Genomic DNA, 20,002 nt, shown 5'->3' on the forward strand with positions numbered 1-20,002 from the left:
CCATTCATCTGTAGGCAGCTGGTACTGCCTGCAGGCTTTCTCAAAGGCCCGCAGAAAAGTGTCCAAGTCCCCGTCCTTCTCCATAACAGGAAAGTGATCGGGCCGGGGCTTAGGTATCTGAGCGCTGCTGGGCTCACGTCTCTGGGCGGTGGAGGGCATCCCCCCCTGCCGGAGCATCTCCAGTTCATGTTCTCGCTGGGCTTGGCGCTCGGCTCTCTCAGCCTCCCGCTCGGCTCGGGCCTCTCTCTCGGCTCGCTGGGCCTGGGCCTCTCGCTCGGCTCGCTCCTGGTATTGCTGGATCAGCTGCAGACGTCTCTCTAGGTCATCTGCGGAGCATTGTTGCAGAGCCAGCTGCAGGAGGTCTGCGCCCCCCTGGTTGCCAGTAGGGCCCGTATTCAGTGGTTGGACCTCTGCTGCAGCACCATGTTCGCTTGTGCTGGCCTCTGCGGCCTCTGGGCTCTGTGGCCTGGCTTGGTCGGCTTCCCATTGCACCAGGTCAGCGACCATTTGAGCCTTGGACTTGTCCTGGGGGTTCAGGCCATGGCACGTGCATATCCCAGCAAGAAAGTCCTTCTTCTGCTGGTTGTACCAGGCTTCCCCTTTCGCAGCCATGGTTGCCAAATAAAAGATAGGATAGAAAAACGAAGAGAGAGGGAGGGGATAATTACCAGTACGCAATTGTCTCACAACTAAAAAGCACTGAGTTCGTTCTCCAAACTTATTTGCGCAGAGTCCTCGCAAGAACTTTCTGCAAGTTTTTAGTGAGAGGAATGATTACTCAAACCAAATCACTAATGCTCTAAGATATCCCACCGCCTTGCCACCAATTGTCACGATTCCCCTGACCGCTGTCACCAATGGGTCAGGATTCACACCGTGACCGTCACCCCTACGTCACGGATTGAGGTGACTTTAGGCCAACAGACGGCTATCACATGTGCAGGGGGGCTTATCTTCGTTATCCCTCCACTCCACGATGTGATGAAAAACCACACACAAGGCTATTGACCTCTTAGTTTACAGCAGGGGCTTATTCTAGGTATCCCACTGCTTTTCTATATACCACGAACTGCAGGGATTTATGTATATCCCGCTTACAGTTCCACTTAACACTTGCAGCTCTCTGGCGCCCCCCTTACTCTCAGGTCAGATTAGGTACTGCACCCTGGGTAATTAGTCGCCAGAAAGGCTGCCTGCTATGTACTGGCTATTGGGCACGCTGCAGCGACGCGATAACTACTCCCACTCAGGCAGGAACAATAATTATTAACGCCGCAGCCACTACAACATAACCCAAAAGTCTGCACACTTCTCGCTGCCACCAGCTTCGATTAAACGGGTCCGAAGCTAACCCAACACAACAGTAACAGTAGCGTATTTCCCTTCAGAAGACTTAGGGTACGGTTTTTAGAGCATGGAGAAGAACTAACATATAATAGTATATCCCATTAAAAATAATTAGGCAGTGCTTTATCAAAAATAGTGGCGGGCACCCCAGGCTAGTGCAGTTTCCATACATCCCAGTCCATGGGATGTACTCAGCTCTTCCAGAACAATAGGACAAGGAGTCCAGAAGAAGAAATCCAGCAGAAGGGTGCCTCCTCAGAGCCTGCCAGACACTTAAACCCTTAAGGCTGTGACATCACAGAAAGGCTGGCTTATCCAGACCCTCCTCTCTCTACATTCTGCCTAAACTTTAAACTATTCTCTCTAATTTCTATAACTTCACTACAAAACACGTCATAGTTCTAACAAACCCATCAATCATCTCGGGTTAACGTGAGCATTTTAATGAGATCAAATATGTCCTATCTGGGATACATATTTACAGAGAAAACCCTACTTCTTTACCAGACGGAGTTAGAAGTCCGAGTTTCAAGGGATGGGTACCTACACCGAGTGGGAATACGAATATATATTTTCGTGTTCTTACCGTAAACATGGTGCATAATATCGTACCAAAACCAAACAAAGGATCTTTCATGAATTTTGGAGCCACTTTACCAGTTCTGACTAGTGAAGGTGGGAGGGGTGAGGGACTTTCCTCTGAGCCTGGAATTTACGACCCCAGGGCAATAAAACCCCCTTCTAGCATACAGTCCGTAGCCCAGAGAGAAACAAGTAGAGTCAGCTAGTGAAGGGGGGGTTTAGCCCACCTCATGAGCTGACGAGCAACTAAACTTATATGATATTTCATACCATATCGTGACAGTTCCCTCCAAATTCAGGTGACAGTGTCCCTTTAAGCCCAAGTGGGAGTTATTCGATTGTTTTCACTGGGTGAGTATCCTTCTGTTTTCTGTATGAAGCTGACCAATCATAAGCAGGCAGCAAGATAGAAGCGCAAAAGCCCCCGTGATGATGTCATCAGGGTCGTCACATCACCTGAGTCCACAGGAGCTGCCAGCTGGAGAGTACAGCCCAAATAAGTGCTGAACAAATATTATTCAGCACTGAAGTGTTAATTTTTCCAGAACTTCTGGGCTGTGTGACATATCTTGAGTGCTTAATTAGGTTGCACACTCCAAATGGCTTGACCAGTGGACTGAGATCATGCGACCCTGATGATATCATTACAAGTCCTTCTGCACTTCTATATTGCTGCCTGCTTACGATTGGTCAGCATCACACAGGAAGCAGAAGTACACACCCCCAGTGAAAACTATGTACTAACACCGGCTTGGACTCCTAGCAATAACTATATTACTCCCTTTCCTGTTGAAAAGTAATAACGTGCAATTTCGGAATAACTCTTTAATTTTAGATTTTCAATCTGGGGGCTGAATTAGCTTAGGGGGTCTAATCCAGGGTTTGAATAACTCTAGGGGTCTGATCTGAGTATTTAATTAAAGGGATCTGGTCAGGAGTGCAAATTAATTTTTGGGGTGTAGTCTGACTTAATTTTAAAGGAAGCTATCATCGGGAAATGAACCTGTTTAAATCATTTTTGGTGTATTAAATGTATTTAAAAAATGTTTGTAATGTTTTATTTCGAATTTTTACAAAAAAAAAAACAAGAACAAAATAAGTTATCCTGAAATCCTGCCTACCCTTCCCTTTATATACCTCTCTACTTTTGGTGAGTCTTTTCTATGTTAGTTGCTTTTGTTATCCCTCGTCTGTTCCTGCATTTCTGTCCCTCGGGAGTGGAAGGGGACAGCTTAGGGTATAAGAGGAGAACAGTAAGGCTGGTGGCCCAGACCTCCTCACCTTTAGAGGTACCTTTAGGAGCAGGGATAGTTAGGGTCCCATCCCTAGAGACAGAGCAGGGCCCCTTTTCCCTATTTACGTACAGTCACAGCGTGACAATTAATTTGATAAATGCCTGAATTCAACATCCATATTATGCAAGTTATTTACCCAGGTTATCTGAAAGGCATCTTCATAGACACAGCATTGTGTGTAGAAATTCAGGTATTATTTAGTAGGACAAATGTTTGACACAGCTCCTGGATAAAGGTTACAACTTTTTTTTTTTTTTTGTTAAATAATCCTTAAAATAAAACAATAATGGCAAAAAGAAGCCATGGTGGAAGAAAAGAAAAGCGTTTTGAATGCCATCCGGCGTTCTTTGTCACAGATCTATAAATTGACTATTAGTTCCTTTCTAAATAACCTGATCATTTTACAGAAATTTTCCCTGAATCTGCAGGATTAAATTTAGACACTCTGCCATGGGATGGCATTCAATATTTTTATGTTGCGTGCATCAGATTACTAAGAAAGAGCATGAGCAACTGAGATCAAATATGAGAAAGCTGTTTGATTTTTTTTTTGCAGAGGAGGCTGGTGAGATGTTCAATAACATGAGGATGCAGCCTGGTTCTAGATACCGAGCTGCTCTGGATCCCCAGGGGAAGCAGTGGTGTCAATCACCATTTTTCTAGGATGGATAGAAACCGCCAACATACAAAACAAATATTTCATGCAGACACACTGTCGGTCTTGCATTTTTAGAGAATGTGCTATGACACTGATTATTTGTTCATGATCTACAGTAGACAGCTCATCCCAAAGTGACAATGCATCTGGAAGAAAGGAACCATATTTATCTAATTTTATAAGACCCCTTCAATTCAATGTTTCTGTAATCTAAAAGAGGCTAATCTTTTAAAAGATATAGACACATTTAGGTTATTTTTGTACTTATATGTTTATATTTTTGAGTAAATATCAGTTTTGCTATTGACTTTCATCAAAAATATTGCGTTGCTTGCCCCGCTATATCCTCTGTTACACTTTCTATTGCTGGCTACGGCATGAAAAACCTACAAAAAAATGAATACCTACTCAAAAAGTGACCACAAAATCATTTTTATTGATATATGAAAATATTAAAGAAACATGAGGAGCGTAACACAACAGAAAGTTCATGGAAAATGCATCAGATATGGGTGTAATATACTGTATATAGAGTCAGTATTGTATTCTATGGTAATTAAGTGGCTGTACATAAAGACACGGCATTGGAAGAAGCAAATAGAATATAATATTTAATATATAATATGCAAAATAAGATATATACATCCACAAATTAGATATATAGAATATAGCATAAATACATTTTATAATAATAATTCAATACTAATATTAGATGTAAACATACCATATATAAAAAGAGACTGACCAAAAAGCAAAAACCCCAGGACACCAATATACGTTTCAACTTGGCGTTTTCAATTAAAAAGACTCTTTGAGAAAGCCATGGCGAAACTTATGTTGAGGTCATGAAGTCTTTACTTATTGGTCAGTCTCTTTATATATGGTATGTTTGCAAACTATGCAAATTTTTTGAATCCTAATGGCAAAAATGATTTTTTTTTCCGCCAAAAATACATTGGCAAAGTTCCAAAAAGCCCCTGAAGGTGTCTATTTCACTCATCTACCAATCTTTATCTCACCTTTCAAAATTACACTTCATATTTCTCAACACTCCCTCTATCCAAATGGGATTTACATCACTATTCATTATTAAATTCCAGTTTTGTGATCTCAATACTAAAGTAACAAAGAAAACCATACAGCCCAACAATTAAATGCCAAAATGCCCACTCATACCCCAAATTGTGTAGAAATGCTGTCAGGGGGCTACTGCGACAGAGAGGTTCCAGAGAACCGCAGCGCTCTGAGCCTCGTTCACACACGATGAACAGAAGCTCTTCTCCTGAATTCTGACCTGGCTGTCTTGTGCCAGCAGGGCAGGAGTTAAACCTTGTTACTGAAGTTACTGAGAGCTATGTCTCTCAGCTGATTTGGTTTTGGTACTCTCCGCTCCTATATAGACTCAGCATTTTCTACAACTGTTGTCAGTGATCAGTTCTGCTGCCTGGCTTGGAGGTTGAAGGAGCGTGGTATTAGGAGCTTGGAGGTTTATTTAAAGAGATTGGTGTCTGCTGTTTTGGTTGCATGTTAAACCTGTTTTCCTTCCTAGTTTTTTCCTTCTCTTCCCTTCTATGTGTTACCTCTGTGGTTGTGAGCATTTGGTGAGTTTGAGACTTTTAGTTACCTTGTCTGTATACCGTTTAATTGTCGTATTTATACACTGGTGCAGTCCACCTCCTTTGGGGGGAGAGGGGGCCACTGATGGAGCCTGCATAGGAGACAGGGATACGCTGGCAGCTCAGGCCTCCTAACCATCATAGGTACCCCTGAGATAAGGGAAAGTCAGGGCCCCATTATAGTGGCAGGGACAGGTGAGGGTCCCAGTACGCCGTCCTGCCCCTTATCGCCGTTAACGGCGTGACAAATGCCCTTTAACAATGCCCTTTAACAAGTGGTCAAAGAAAACCATGTAAAGCCAAAAAATGAAAACCGCCTGTCTTATGTGTTGTGAATTCTGTGGCTGAGTTCACTTCTGTGGTCACAAGTGGTATTGCAGTCTCTGGGCTTCCTCCCTCAGGTGTTTTGGTGAGCTCGTTGGCTGCCTTGCTATTTAGCTCCACCTGAGTCTGTCTTCCTTGCTCCTTGTCAATGTTCCAGTGTTGGATCTGAGCTACTGCATCTTTCCTTGGGCCTGCTGCTCTGCTAGATAAGTGCTTCTAGTTTGTTTTCTGTTTTTTCTGTCCAGCTTGTTATTATCTTTTGCTGGAAGCTCTGAGAAGCAAAAGGGTGCACCGCCGTGCTGTTAGTTCGGCACGGTGGGTCTTTTTGCCCCTTTGCGTGGTTTTCGTTTTAGGGTTTTTTGTAGACTGCATAGTTCTCTTTGCTATCCTCGCTCTGTCTAGAATATCGGGCCTCACTTTGCTGAATCTATTTCATTCCTACGTTTGTCTTTTCATCTTGCTAACAGTCATTATATGTGGGGGCTGCCTATTCCTTTGGGGTATTTCTCTGAGGTAAGTCAGGCTTGTATTTCTATCTTCAGGCTAGTCAGCTCCTCAGGCAGTGCCGAGTTGCATAGGTAGTGGATAGGCGCAATCCACTGCTGCTTCCAGTTGTGTGAGGATAGATCAGGTACTGCAGTCTACAGAGATTCCACGTCTCAGAGCTCGTCCTATTGTTTTGGGTTATTGCCAGATCTCTGTATGTGCGCTGATCACTGCACGCTGTGTTGCCTGATTGCCAGCCATAACAGTACAAGGAGCCATTCAATGATTTCCAATAGAGGGAAAAAAGAAATCCTGACATCATTTTTTTTTCTTAGCTCTGTCTTCAGTCTTTTTTTTCCCCTAGACATTAGAGTGCTTCAGGATATTCAGGCTCTGTGCTCCTCAATGGATAATCTCGTTGTAAATGTACAAAAGATTCAAGATACTATTGATCAGAAATCGATGCTAGAACCAAGAATTCCGATTCCTGATTTGTTTTTTGGTGACAGAACTAAGTTCCTGAGCTTCAGAAATAATTGTAAGCTATTTTTGGCCTTGAAACCTCATTCTTCTGGTAATCCTATTCAACAGGTTTTGATTATTATTTCTTTTTTGCGCGGCGACCCACAGGACTGGGCGTTTTCTCTTGCACCAGGAGATTCTGCATTGAGTAATGTTGATGCATTTTTCCAGGCGCTGGGATTGCTTTACGATGAGCCTAATTCAGTGGATCAAGCTGAGAAAAATCTGCTGGCTTTATGCCAGGGTCAGGATGATGTAGAAGTATATTGTCAGAAATTTAGAAAATGGTCAGTACTCACTCTGTGGAATGAATCTGCACTAGCGGCTTTGTTCAGAAAGGGTCTCTCTGAAGCTCTTAAGGATGTAATGGTGGGATTTCCTATGCCTGCTGGTTTGAATGAGTCTATGTCCTTGGCCATTCAGATCGGTCGTCGCTTGCGCGAGCGTAAATCTGTGCACCATCTGGCGGTATTGTCTGAGAGTAAACCTGAGCCTATGCAGTGCGACAGGACTATGACTAAAGTAGAACGGCACGAACACAGACGTCTGAACAGACTGTGTTTCTATTGTGGTGATTCTACTCATGCTATTTCTAATTGTCCTAAACGCACTAGGCGGTTCGATAGCTCTGCCGTTATTGGTACTGTACAGTCCAAATTCCTTTTGTCCATTACCTTAATGTGCTCTTTGTCATCATATTCTGTCATGGCGTTTGTGGATTCAGGCGCTGCCCTGAATCTGATGGATTTGGATTATGCTAAACGTTGTGGATTTTTCTTGGAGCCTTTGCGGTGTCCTATTCCGTTGAGAGGAATTGATGCTACACCTCTGGCCAAGAATAAGCCTCAGTACTGGGCCCAGCTGACCATGTGCATGGCTCCTGCACATCAGGAAGTTATTCGCTTTTTGGTACTGCATAATTTGCATGATGTGGTCGTGTTGGGGTTGCCATGGCTACAAACCCATAATCCAGTATTGGATTGGAACTCTATGTCGGTAACCAGCTGGGGTTGTCAGGGAGTACATGGTGATGTTCCATTTTTGTCTATTTCGTCATCCATTCCTTCTGACATCCCAGAGTTCTTGTCGGACTTTCAGGATGTATTTGAAGAGTCCAAGTCTGATGCCCTACCTCCGCATAGGAATTGTGATTGTGCTATCGATTTGATTCCTGGTAGTAAATTCCCTAAGGGTCGTTTATTTAATTTGTCCGTACCTGAACACACCGCTATGCGCAGTTATGTGAAGGAGTCCCTGGAGAAGGGACATATTCGCCCATCGTCGTCACCATTGGGAGCAGGGTTCTTTTTTGTAGCCAAGAAGGATGGTTCGCTAAGACCGTGTATTGATTACCGCCTTCTTAATAAGATCACTGTTAAGTTTCAGTATCCCTTGCCATTGATTTCTGACTTGTTTGCTCGGATTAAGGGGGCTAGTTGGTTTACTAAGATTGATCTTCGTGGTGCGTATAATCTGGTGAGAATCAGGCAGGGAGATGAATGGAAAACGGCATTTAATACGCCCGAGGGTCATTTTGAGTATCTGGTGATGCCGTTCGGACTTGCCAATGCTCCATCTGTTTTTCAGTCTTTTATGCATGACATTTTCCGTGAGTATCTGGATAAATTCTTGATTGTTTACTTGGATGACATTTTGATCTTCTCAGATGATTGGGAGTCTCATGTGAAGCAAGTCAGAATGGTTTTCCAGGTACTGCGTGCTAATTCCTTGTTCGTGAAGGGATCAAAGTGTCTCTTCGGTGTGCAGAAAGTTTCATTTTTGGGGTTCATCTTTTCCCCTTCTACTATCGAGATGGATCCGGTTAAGGTTCAGGCCATCCAGGATTGGACTCAGCCGACATCTCTAAAAAGTTTGCAGAAATTCCTGGGCTTTGCTAATTTTTATCGTCGCTTCATCTGTAATTTTTCTAGCATTGCCAGACCATTGACCGATTTGACCAAGAAGGGTGCTGATTTGGTTAATTGGTCTTCTGCTGCCGTGGAAGCTTTTCAGGAGTTGAAGCGTCGTTTTTGCTGTGCCCCTGTGTTGTGTCAACCTGATGTTTCTCTTCCGTTCCAGGTCGAGGTTGATGCTTCTGAGATTGGTGCAGGGGCGGTTTTGTCACAGAGAGGTTCTGGTTGCTCAGTGTTCAAACCATGTGCTTTCTTTTCCAGGAAATTTTCTGCTGCTGAGCGTAATTATGATGTGGGCAACCGAGAGTTGCTGGCCATGAAGTGGGCATTCGAGGAGTGGCGTCATTGGCTTGAGGGTGCTAAGCATCGCGTGGTGGTTTTGACTGATCATAAGAACCTTACTTATCTTGAGTCTGCCAAGCGCTTGAATCCTAGACAGGCCCGTTGGTCGTTGTTTTTTGCTCGTTTTGATTTTGTGATTTCATACCTTCCGGGCTCTAAAAATGTGAAGGCGGATGCTCTGTCTAGGAGTTTTGTGCCCGACTCTCCGGGGTTATCTGAGCCGGCGAGTATCCTCAAGGAAGGAGTCATTGTGTCTGCCATCTCCCCTGATTTGCGGAGAGTGTTGCAGAAATTTCAGGCTAATAAACCTGATCGTTGTCCGGCCGAGAAACTGTTCGTCCCTGATAGGTGGACTAGTAAAGTTATCTCTGAACTTCATTGTTCGGTGCTGGCCGGTCATCCAGGAATCTTTGGTACCAGGGAGTTGGTTGCTAGATCCTTCTGGTGGCCATCTCTGTCACGGGATGTGCGTGCTTTTGTGCAGTCCTGTGGAATTTGTGCTAGGGCTAAGCCCTGCTGTTCACGTGCCAGTGGGTTGCTTTTGCCCTTGCCGGTCCCGAAGAGGCCTTGGACACATATTTCGATGGATTTCATTTCTGACCTTCCCGTTTCTCAAAAGATGTCTGTCATTTGGGTGGTCTGTGATCGCTTTTCTAAAATGGTCCATCTGGTGCCCTTGGTTAAATTGCCTTCCTCCTCTGATTTGGTGCCTTTGTTCTTCCAGCATGTGGTTCGTTTACATGGCATTCCTGAGAATATTGTTTCTGACAGAGGTTCCCAGTTTGTCTCGAGTTTCTGGCGAGCCTTTTGTGGTAGGATGGGCATTGACCTATCTTTTTCCTCGGCCTTCCATCCTCAGACTAATGGCCAGACCGAACGAACCAATCAGACCTTGGAAACATATCTGAGATGTTTTGTTTCCGCTGACCAGGATGATTGGGTGTCATTTTTGCCGTTGGCTGAGTTCGCCCTTAATAATCGGGCCAGCTCGGCTACCTTGGTCTCTCCATTTTTCTGCAATTCTGGGTTCCATCCTCGTTTCTCTTCAGGACAGGTTGAGTCTTCGGACTGTCCTGGTGTGGATAATGTGGTGGACAGGTTGCAGCAGATCTGGACTCAGGTAGTGGACAATTTGACCTTGTCCCAGGAGAAGGCTCAGCTTTTCGCTAATCGCAGACGCCGTGTGGGACCCCGACTTCGTGTTGGGGATCTGGTTTGGTTATCTTCTCGTCATATACCTATGAAGGTTTCCTCTCCTAAATTTAAACCTCGTTTTATTGGTCCGTATAGGATTTCTGAGATTCTCAATCCGGTGTCTTTTCGTCTGACCCTCCCAGACTCCTTTTCCATACATAATGTATTCCATAGGTCGTTGTTGAGGAGATACGTGGCACCTATGGTTCCATCTGTGGAGCCTCCTGCCCCTGTTTTGGTGGAGGGGGAATTGGAGTATATTGTGGAGAAGATTTTGGATTCTCGTGTCTCTAGACGGAAACTCCAGTATCTGGTCAAATGGAAGGGTTATGCTCAGGAAGATAATTCCTGGGTTTTTGCCTCTGATGTCCATGCCCCAGATCTTGTTCGTGCCTTTCATGTGGCTCATCCTGGTCGGCCTGGGGGTTCTGGTGAGGGTTCGGTGACCCCTCCTCAAGGGGGGGGTACTGTTGTGAATTCTGTGGCTGAGTTCACTTCTGTGGTCACAAGTGGTATTGCAGTCTCTGGGCTTCCTCCCTCAGGTGTTTTGGTGAGCTCGTTGGCTGCCTTGCTATTTAGCTCCACCTGAGTCTGTCTTCCTTGCTCCTTGTCAATGTTCCAGTGTTGGATCTGAGCTACTGCATCTTTCCTTGGGCCTGCTGCTCTGCTAGATAAGTGCTTCTAGTTTGTTTTCTGTTTTTTCTGTCCAGCTTGTTATTATCTTTTGCTGGAAGCTCTGAGAAGCAAAAGGGTGCACCGCCGTGCTGTTAGTTCGGCACGGTGGGTCTTTTTGCCCCTTTGCGTGGTTTTCGTTTTAGGGTTTTTTGTAGACTGCATAGTTCTCTTTGCTATCCTCGCTCTGTCTAGAATATCGGGCCTCACTTTGCTGAATCTATTTCATTCCTACGTTTGTCTTTTCATCTTGCTAACAGTCATTATATGTGGGGGCTGCCTATTCCTTTGGGGTATTTCTCTGAGGTAAGTCAGGCTTGTATTTCTATCTTCAGGCTAGTCAGCTCCTCAGGCAGTGCCGAGTTGCATAGGTAGTGGATAGGCGCAATCCACTGCTGCTTCCAGTTGTGTGAGGATAGATCAGGTACTGCAGTCTACAGAGATTCCACGTCTCAGAGCTCGTCCTATTGTTTTGGGTTATTGCCAGATCTCTGTATGTGCGCTGATTACTGCACGCTGTGTTGCCTGATTGCCAGCCATAACACTTATGGTGTAATAATATTGTATTTTGCTGCCAAAACAGCTCTGGCCTGTCAAGGTCAATGATTCAGCAAGACTTCTAACAGCTCATTCAGACGCCCCTGTTTTCTGTGTTCAATCCTTGTTTTTCACGGATAGTACGTGCACCTATAATAATGAATGGGGTCTTTCACATGTCCATGATTTTTCGAAGACCAATGGTCCAGGAAAAATTGCAGAGACATGTTCAATTCTGATCCGTCTTTTTTTACTGTCATTTTCTGGTCTTTTTTGTTTTCACTTCATGGAATAATGAAGAATAACAAGTTTTTTAAGCAAAACTGATGACAAAACATCCTTCCGTCTTCCAGATATCTTTTGAGCTTCCCAATTGGCTTGTGTTGTAAAGTACAGAGCATCTTCCGAGCAAAAAAAGCCAGAAGAATGGATGTCACTTCTTTTAACCGATAGGCATTTTTAGAAGCTTGAAGCAGTTAGATGGTTAAAAGCCAAGTCGTTTTTGGATAGAAATGCATGTTTATTAATTTGAGTGAAATGTGATAGGTTTTTCTTGAAGGTCTCCTCATCGGAATCAGCCTGAAGAAAACGATGTGTGCACATACCCTTAAGGTGTCCTGTGATATCTTACAGCAAGCAGGAGGTGTCTTATCTCATGTAAGGTGCAAGGTAAGGACTCCATGGATCAAGTTTGGTCGGATTTAGATCTGGAGCATTTGAAATGTGTCGTGTCCCTCAGTCCAAGACGTTATGAAATATTAGGAAGTAAAATAGAAGGAAGCAGCGTCAGACGTTAAACCAACATTGTCCATTTACATGGTAGTCAGGACTTGTGGAAAGTAGTAGTGGAAAGTCCCCAGACTCCGCTGATTTCGGTAATTAGGCCTCTTTCACACATCCGTCTTTGTAGTCCCGTTGAGATACGTCGTTTTTTGAGAAAACAGGATCCTGCAAAAAAATTTGCAGGATCCTGCATTTTCTCATAGACTTGTATTAGCGACGTATGGCCACACGTTTCGTCTGTCATGCACTGGATCCTGCGGAATTTGACGGGCCGTCTTTTGGAAAAAACGTTCAAAGAAACGTTTTTTGTCTGCAGTGGAAAAACGTGCCAGGACGCCTCCTGCGTCATACGTCCTTCCACAGAATGGGAGCCTATGGCCGCAGGAGCCTGCGCACACTGTGAAACAAAGGAATCCAGTGATGGATCCTGTTTTTACATTTGAGCATGCCCGGAAGCATTTTCCAACCAGGGGAAAAATGCTCTCTCTCCCTTTCTCTCTCTCTCGTCCCCGGAATACAAAATCCAACTTCTGCACTGGAAAGATAGACGACGCATCTTCAAAATACTGCACACGTTGCGTCCGTTTTAACACTATTTACTAAACGTCCATCGGTACATCTCCTCGACGCATTACGACGGGACACTGCCGACGGAAGTGTGAAACAAGCCTTACTGTCATAAGTGGTTGGATCCAGTATCCATGAAAGACATTGGAATTCAAGGTAACCAAGACAAGAATGAACACGCAGAGACATCACAAAAGAATACATCAGGACGTATTTACATTTTAGGGTCAAATACACACAGCATTGTGTTCTGGTTGTATACTGGGTGACTTCAATAACTTGGCACACACTCTTCGTGGCTCTGCAGCCAACAGTATTATAGAGATACTCTCCCCTAGAAACAATGTTGTACCTGATGGGGTGTAACACAAATCAGACGTCTATCAGTGCCGAAATACAATGTGGAAGCTAAACAGAGCCATAATACAGTAGTGTACATGCCGACGAACCGAAAAACTGATTTTTTTGCAGCTTTCATTTTCTAGAACAGCTAAAATAATGAAGAAGACCAATGTCTCTGATTGGATACTATGGGTAAGAAGACCAATGTCTCTGATTGGATACTATGGGCAAGAAGACCAATGTCTCTGATTGGATACTATGGGCAAGAAGACCAATGACTCTGATTGGATACTATGGGCAAGAAGACCAATGACTTTGATTGGATACTATGGGCAAGAAGACCAATGACTCTGATTGGATACCATGGGCAAGAAGACCAATGTCTCTGATTGGATACTATGGGCAAGAAGACCAATGTCTCTGATTGGATACTATGGGCAAGAAGACCAATGACTCTAATTGGATACTATGGGCAAGAAGACCAATGACTCTGATTGGATACTATGGTAAGAAGACCAATGTTTCTGATTGGATACTATGGACAAGAAGACCAATGACTTTGATTGGATACTATTGGTAAGAAGACCATTGTCTCTGATTGGATACTATGGTAAGAAGACCATTGTCTCTGATTGAATACTGTGGACAAGAAGACCAATGACTCTGATTGGATACTATGGGTAAGAAGACCAATTTCTCTGACTGGATACTATGGTAAGAAGACCAATGTCTCTGATTGGATACTATGGGCAAGAAGACCAATGTCTCTGATTGGATACTATGGGCAAGAAGACCAATGACTCTGATTGGATACTATGGTAAGAAGACCAATGTCTCTGATTGGATACTATGGGCAAGAAGACCAATGTCTCTGATTGGATACTATGGGCAAGAAGACCAATGACTCTGATTGGATACTATGGTAAGAAGACCAATGTCTCTGATTGGATACTACGGTAAGAAGACCAATGTATCTGATTGGATACTATGGGCAAGAAGACCAATGTCTCTGATTGGATACTATGGTAAGAAGACAAATATCTCTGATTGGATACTATGGGCAAGAAGACCAATGTCTCTGATTGGATACTATGGTAAGAAGACCAATGTCTCTGATTGGATACTATGGTAAGAAGACCAATGTCTCTGATTGGATATTATGGTAAGAAGACAAATATCTCTGATTGGATACTATGGGCAAGAAGACCAATGTCTCTGATTGGATACTATGGGCAAGAAGACCAATGTCTCTGATTGGATACTATGGTCAAGAAGACCAATGTCTCTGATACACTGTTTCCATAAATGTTACCTGTGGACTAATGAAGAAGAGATTGTGGACTTTTAAAGAGATGATTCTGATGAAAAAAAGAGACAAAAGTGGGCATTGTCCTGAAAAGGGAAAAATGGGGTTATATTTAAAAAGGCAAAAAATACCAAAATTTGTAATTACGTTTTTAAAATTTGGTAATAATTAGTGATGAGCGAGTGTACTCGTTGCTTGGGTTTTCCCGGACACACTCGGGTGGTCTCCGAGTATTTGTAACTGCTCAGAGATTATGTTTTCATCGCCTCATCAGCATGATTTGCGGCTACTAGACAGCTTGAACACATGTGGGGACTCCCTAGCAACCAGGCAACCCCCACATATACTCAGCCTGGCTAGTAGCTGTAAATCATTTAGCTGCGGCGATGAAAACTAAATCTCTGAACACTAACAAATACTCGGAGATCACCTGAGCGTGCTCGGGAAAACATGAGCAACGAGTATACTCGCTCATCACTAGTAATAATGTATTATTTTACCAAATTAACAATTCCCTCATATACTACATGGGGGGGGGGGAGACGTGGCAAAGAATAGCATTTTTTTCTGCAGTTTCCCATGAGATCTGTAGACAAAGTCCCCCAGAAAACATTCTTTATCCTACTGACAGTGAGACAAGGGGAGTTTGCTTTCTTTGTGGCTCCTAACAAAGTTGTTTCTATTTGTATCAAGGCTAAATAAGATAATGCAGATCCCTAATATATGAGCTTCTGTGCATTGCAGGGAATCTGTCACCAGCTCTCTCAATACAAATTGCATACATTAATATCTCTTAGACCTGATGAGGTTGGTATGCTGACTTTGAAAACCTGTTTCATAACAACTGTATAATCCTTTGCAAATTTGTCCTGCTTGATATTAAAGAGAACATGTCAGGTTCCCATCCCTTCCTAAACCAGAACCATAGCTTTATATAATTAGCCAGGACTAGTTCTTCCTAGGATCTTGTAATCACACCCAGAGATGAGTGATTAAGATACACCACACAGGCAACGTCACCATCAGGGCACTGCCACTCTTGTGCATGAGCCCGATGTTCTGCCTTCCTGGTCATGCACAATGAAACCGAGTCTACATTCACCAGGTTCAACCGTAGATACACTGCTCATGCCAAAAAGGGCATTAGTGACACCGATCCCTGCAAAGCTGGATGCAAAGCATGATCGGTGTTACTAACACCTACCGGGTCTGATAATAGTGCGCTTATGAAGACCATACCCCAAGCTTCATTGTGTATGACCAGAAAGACAAATGTCACCCACATGCACGAGAGTTGTAGAGCCCTTATGGTGACATCTCCTGTGTGATAGATGTTAATCACGTTTCCCTGGGCACGATTACAAGATCCCGGCCAGGACTGGTCTGGGGGAATAAATGTCCCGCCGAACTTTCTATGGCCGATTTTAACACCACAACCTAGATTGATATCTTGATTTTTTTCAGACTTAAGAAATAAGTGTATGGCACATAATGGACCTTCTTATAATCCAGGAATAGACTTACGGTATATAAAGTTATGGTGGTGCTTTAAATGGAGTTGGGAATCTTTACAGATTCACTTTAAGATTAGCGTTTTATTAGTCCAGCAGCAGCATACTGATTATTGAGGCTGCAGGGCAGTGCCTAAAGACCCATGGCCAGAGGGGACATAAAGACCCATGGCCAGAGGGGACCTAAAGACCCATGGCCAGAGAGGAACTAGAGACCCATGGCAAGAGGGGCCAAAAGACTCATGGCCACAGGGGGCCTAAGACCCATGACCAGAGGAGGCCTAAAGTCCCATGACCAGATGGGGGGCCTAAAGAGCCATGGCTAAAAGAGCCATGGCTAAAAGAAACAGGGCCGGAGGAGGCCTAGACACTCATGCCCAGAAGGGGCCTAAAAACCCATGACCAGAGTGGGCCTAAAGCCCCATGGCCAGAGGGGGCCTAGAGACCCATGGCCAGAGGAGGTCTAGAGACCCATGGTGAGAGGGGGCCTAAAGACCCATGGCCAGAGGAGGCTTAACGACCCATGGCCAGAGGAGGCCTAGAGACCCATGGCCAGAGGAGGCCTAGAAATCCATGACCAGAGGGGCCTAAAGACCCATGGCCAAAGGGGGCCTAGAGACCCATGGCCAGAGGAGGTCTAGAGACCCATGGCGAGAGGGGGCCTAAAGACCCATGGCCAGAGGAGGCTTAAAGACCCATGGCCAGAGGAGGCCTAGAGACCCATGGCCAGAGGAGGCCTAGAAATCCATGACCAGAGAGGACCTAAAAACCCATGGCTAGAGGAGGCTTAAAGACCTATGACCAGAGGAGGCCTAGAGACCTATGGCCAGAGGAGGCCTAGAGACCCATGGCCAGAGGAGGCCTAGAGACCCTTGGCCAGGGGAGGCCTAAAGACCCATGGCCAAAGGAAGCCTAAAGACCCATGGCCAGAGAGAACTAAAAAACCCATGACCAGAGGGGGCCCACAGACTCTTGGTCACTTAAACGACTACTACTTAAAATGTTGGACTTGCAAACAAATGCAGGTGATAAGTGATACTCAAGTGTATTTTATTAACCTAAATCAAATGCATTCTGGCTCAATCCAAAAAATTACGCCACTTAGTTTCTCTTTTACAGCATGATAGGTTTAGTTTGGTCTTTATTATTGAGAATTATACCAAGTTTTAAGCATTTGGTGAGTAGTTATTTACAGCATCTGCAAGCAGCGGGAACATTATTATTATTATTTATTATTATTTATTGTTATAGCGCCATTTATTCCATGGCGCTTTACATGTAAGGAGGGATAACATGCTTATTATCTATATAATTCATCTTAACAAAATTGTTTTAAATTTTGCTATTAAGGTTTTTTTTTTAGAATGTCCCTGGTGGTCTGGAGGTAACTTTTCCTGATCAGTGCGGTGTTAAGAAATAACGTCCTTGTTGCTTATTAATAACATTTACCTAGTTAGTGTCTAATAATATCTCTAGTGACTTATTAATATTTAGCAATTTCCCTCTGCCTGGATCCTGTAAAAGCTACAATAGCTTTTCTAAGTATATATGTGGCGCACTGATTAATTTAATCAACTACTGTCTTAGAGACATTTTATGGCTGTGCCTCTGACAACTGCACAAACTCAGTTTTGGGGTGGTACTCATGACATGCCAGGTTTTATCTAAGGCCACGTTCACACGCTCAGTATTTGGTCAGTATTTTATATAAGTATTTGTAAGCCAAAACCAGGAGTGGGTGATAAATACAGAAGTGGTGACGTGTTTCTATCATACTTTCCCTCTGATTGTTCCACTCCTGGTTTTGGCTTACAAATACTGATGTAAAATACTAACCAAATACTGAATGTGTGTGAACACGGCCTAGTTTGGTGGTGGATCCATTCAGGGGTGACGACACAGCTTTGGACCAGCACTTTCCCCCTGACTTCAGAATATTGTAGTGCCCTAAAGAATAAGAAAAGCAGGATCTGGGCTCCGGCCACTCAGACTTATTCTGCTGTAACATGATTGTCCCTTATATTTCCGCTAACCCACCAGAGATGTTATTTACTACCAGAATAGACAGCAAAAATATTATACATATGCAAAACACATGTGTATCATTATTTAACCAACTAGACATTCAAAAATGTTATAAATGACAACAGAAATATACTCAAACTATAAAAAAACACCTTAAACATTCAATAAAAATCTGTTTTTAATTCTTCCATTTTACATTGAAAATGAATCTTGACTTGAATTCACTTTTTTTTTTTTTAAACACACTTTTGCTGAAGATAACACAGATATTTTGGGGGTGGTGTGGCTGCCTTAACCCCTCTACTAATTTATGTTCTAAATAATATCCATCATTATTATCGTGTGTAGGCAGATGCCAGCGGAGACAGGAGATGTTGGGTGCACAAATAAAATGTTAGTGTAGGAGGCCGTCAGAATGATGTCACGTCATGGGTAACAACAAGGAACACGACGTGAAAAGGATCATATTTATATCAGATACACCATTAGTCATCCTGAGAATATGGACTTTAAGGCCACGTTCACACGTTCAGTATTTGGAACAATCAGAGGAAAAGTATAATAGAAATACATCACCACTTCTGTATTTTCTCCCACTCCTGGTTTTAGCTTACAAATACTGATGTAAAATACTGACCAAATACTAAATGCGGTCTTAATGTTTTCTTTTTAAGTTATTTTATTTTTTAATACTTCAATTTTAAAGAAAAAAATCCAACTGTTAATAGATGACAAAAATAGGTGCTTGCAAAAGTACTCACCCTTTTGGCATTTTTGCTACCTCACAACCCTGGAATTTCACCTTTTTTTTAGGGTTTGCACCAGTTCATGTAAAAAAACATGCCTACAACTGTGAACATTTTGCTTTCTTTTTATTCCCCTTAAACCACTCAAGTATTGTTTTAGCAGTATGTTTTGGGTCATTGTCTTGTTGGAAGGAGAACCTCTGTCCCAGTCTCAAATCACTGACACACTGAAAAAGGTTTTGCTCAAGAATATCCCTGTATTTCGTACCACACAACTGCCCTTTTACTTGGAACATTTTCCCTGTCCCTTTTGCTGAAAAACACCCCCACAGCATGATTCTACCACCATGTTTCACTGTGAGGATTGTGTTCTTGGGGTAAGGAGCTCTGTTGGCTTGGAGCCAGACATAGCGTTTACCATGGTGACCAAAAAGTTAAGTTTTGGTCTCATCTGAATACATCACCTTCTTCCATACATTTGGGGAGTCTCCCACGTCTTTTGGCAAACTCAAAACGAACGTTACAATTTTTGTGTGTACGTAAAGGCTTTTTTCTGCCCTCTCTTCAATAAAGGCCACCTCTGTGGTGTGTACGGCTTATTGTGGTCGTATGGACAGATACTCCAGTCTGTGCCCGGGAACTCTGCAGCTTCTTCAGCGTTACGTTTTGTCTGAGCTGCCTCTCTGATTATTGCCCTCCTTGCCCGGGCTGATAGTTTTGCTGGGTGGCCCTCTATCGGCAGGTTTGATGTGGCACCATGTTCTTTCCATTTGATGATAATGGATTTGATGATGTTATGGGATCATCAGAGATTGGGATATTTTTTGATACCCCAACCCTGACTTGTTCTTCTCAACAACTTTATCCCTGACTTGTTTTGAGATCTCCTTGGTCTTCATGGTGTTTGGTTCTGGACTAATGGTGTTGCAGCCTCTGTGGCCTTTCAGAGAAGGAGTGTATATACTGACAGACCATGTGGCACTGAGAATGCACAAAGATGGACTTCCTTTCACTAACCATGTAAATTAAGACAGTAATTGCTTGCAGCAGAAATTTTTAGGGGCATCATCGAAAAAGGGGTGAAAACATATGCACATGCCAATTTTTACTTATTTGATTCCATAAATTTAATTTATGCCGAAATTTTTCTCACTTCACCACCAAATCAAATTACTAAAATATTTAAAGACAGATTGTAATGTAACAAAGTAGGTAATGCCAAGGGGTGAATACT

At 43.4% G+C, this 20,002-nt stretch overlaps 1 protein-coding gene across 2 annotated transcripts in view; it reads right to left on the reverse strand.

Moving 5' to 3' along the window:
• Positions 1 to 20,002, reverse strand: part of NMNAT2 (nicotinamide nucleotide adenylyltransferase 2) — a 79,594-nt gene that overhangs the window by 56,828 nt on the left and 2,764 nt on the right. The gene's annotated exons all lie outside the window — the stretch shown is intronic.

Source organism: Ranitomeya imitator, chromosome 8, assembly GCF_032444005.1.
Source record: "Ranitomeya imitator isolate aRanImi1 chromosome 8, aRanImi1.pri, whole genome shotgun sequence".
Lineage (NCBI taxonomy): Eukaryota > Metazoa > Chordata > Amphibia > Anura > Dendrobatidae > Ranitomeya > Ranitomeya imitator.